General features: G+C 37.3%; 1 long non-coding RNA gene across 1 annotated transcript; it reads left to right on the top strand.

The window, feature by feature from the left end:
* The first annotated feature begins 641 nt into the window (after nt 1–641).
* LOC123040188 (uncharacterized) lies at nt 642–2,078 on the top strand. The gene is made up of 2 exons (XR_006418071.1): nt 642–693; nt 1,563–2,078. It is a non-coding gene; the product is annotated as an uncharacterized lncRNA (long non-coding RNA).
* Nucleotides 2,079–2,555: the final 477 nt, after the last annotated feature.

Genomic DNA, 2,555 nt, shown 5'->3' with positions numbered 1-2,555 from the left:
GCTACTTATCTTCTCAAAACTGTTCAAGACAATAACAAATGCCTTTTCCTTTTGAGTAACGAAGAATAATAAGTATATCTAGGTGTGCTAAAACCATGATGAAAAGTTTTGCCCATTCATTTGGAAATATAATTAATTAACCAACCATATATGGTTTAACAATGAAAAGCAATTTAAAGTTTAAATGTAACTACGTGCTGGAAAATGAAAAGATATACTCCCTCCGTTCCTAAATATAAGTCTTTCTAGAGATTCCACTATGATTACATACAAAGCAAAATGATCGAATCTACACTCTAAAATATGTCTATATACATCCTTTGTAGTTTGTAGTGGAATCTCTAGAAAGACTTATATTTAGGAACTGAGGAAGTACAAGGACTAAACAATATCTTCAGATAATCCGACAAACCGAAGTGGTTGTTCGGTAAGAGTGCAGTTGTATAACTTTCTTTTTATGTTGGTTACAAATTATGCGTTCCACTTCAGCTTCCCCTGAACATGTCAAAGATAATTTAATTTTTGTCCATGATTATTATTCATGTAAAAGTTGCGCGTGCCTGACATCCACTATCATATAGAAGAGATGGTTATCTTTATTGTCAAGTTATACCTTGAGTCTTTCTCTTATATATAGGTATGTTAACTACTCCAAGTGTTACATACTTGCCAGCAGGGAGTTGCTTGAAACATGTAAGTTGCCATAATGTTTTCCCATGTTTGATTCAATGCATGTGTTCTATATTGTTGTTTAATACAATAACTTATAATTCATTTTTAGTAAGCTCCAACATCGGGATCTCATGATTATCAAAACCATGCAATAATCTCATGATTATCAAAACCATGCAATAATAAAAGATTATGTTGTGCAATTAGAAACAAACTAATACATGCATGTTCACAAAAACTAGGTAGTTGTGAGAGTTTTTGTGCTTATAATTATGACCAATGGCCAGAATAATGTCTTTGAAAATTCACCATGTGTTTTACTTAATTGTGTGCCACCATAGGGTGTTTTAATAAATAGAATCAATTAACAATATTTCCACTAACACCTGAGGTTCAATATTTGTCATTCTATGCAAATGCTTGACCTATTGTTTTTGAGTAATAGACAAGACATTAATTTGAACTTGCACAATTTACTTCCAACCAACATGCTTGAAATTGATCTTGTTAGATCATATAGGATCTTTACTCCATTAGCTAGGTTCCAGAATGGAAAAAAAAATCTTTCAAGAGATAATTTTGAAAGCCACTTTATTATAGTTATACAATTTCCAAATTAATGCATGGTTAACCAACAACTAAGCAATTCATTCATGTACACTCTTAGTAAACTCTTTGTTGTAGTCGCTTACGCCTCTATAGATACATATAATCTCATCTTGAACGTCGACAAATGCTCATGATCTTCAACCCTTCCTTGTTTGACTTTCTATTTTCAATATTCTTGTAGCATATAGCTAGTATGGCTCATAGTCATGAAATTATTTCCCTTGATTTCTTGCTTAGTTACATGCACATATTAGATAACAAAAATTTGTTAACTCGTCCAGAGGGAAAATGGCGAAGAGAAACACTGTTGGCCTACTACTTGTCCTTGCAATTATGCTCTCCTACAATGTCTTGGAGGACGGTGCACACCAGAGCCAAGTTGTATTCTCTCGCAAAGTGACGAATGCAGAGCACAAAGCATCCTTTAGCGGGATGACTTCATCCCTTGGTGGGCGTGTTTCTGGTGCGACCAATGCAGGAGGTGTGAGAAATAATGCTGAAATAGCAAATGTTGAAACTACCACTACCATAGAGTCCCACCGTGATGTCTCCGTGGGAGATTTTCGTGGTATTAATCACAAACCACCAACTTATAACAGGCCATACCAACTCGATATCCGTGGATGAACTGATTATCAAGTTGGCGATTTCGACATTAAAGATGTAGTTCTTCATTATATGCGTGTGTAGTGTAACTGCTTGTAAGACCTAGATGGTGTGTTGGAGTGTCAAGCTATTTACTGATGTACTACTACTAATATTGTACAAGGTAGTATTGTACAACACTGCAGAATAAATCATGCCTGTGGTCCATGGTATTTATATGTTCCATGCTATTCTTTGTTGTTCTACAAATAGACTATAAAGAGGCAGCAAGGAAAATGATTTTAGCCCACCTCTGATGCTAACAATATTAAAACAGAAAAGTCCATCTTAGACTATATGTTTGCCGAAAAAGGGTTTCCCCCCGCTTTGTATACAAAGCAACCAACCGAGACAACAAACGATAGGTGTTGGGGCGGAAGCAGCACAGTCACGCCCAAAAGAAATGAAAAAGAAAATGAAAGAGAAACAAATGCCGACAACGGCAGATCGACAAAAAAGGAAGAAGCCTCGTGGCCGTTGCAACCACCGAAGATCGCCCACCCAGCTCCGAGCCTCCGAAGCGCCGGTACCAAACAACACCTCCAAGAAGGGATGCGACGATGACGACGCTGCTGCCAAGGGTTTCCCCCCGGTACGCGGTGAGGAGAGAGGAAGGGTAGCCCCGACGC

The sequence above is a fragment of the Triticum aestivum genome, chromosome 2B, assembly GCF_018294505.1.
Source record: "Triticum aestivum cultivar Chinese Spring chromosome 2B, IWGSC CS RefSeq v2.1, whole genome shotgun sequence".
Classification (NCBI taxonomy): domain Eukaryota; kingdom Viridiplantae; phylum Streptophyta; class Magnoliopsida; order Poales; family Poaceae; genus Triticum; species Triticum aestivum.
This window is presented reverse-complemented; position numbering and strand designations above follow the sequence as displayed.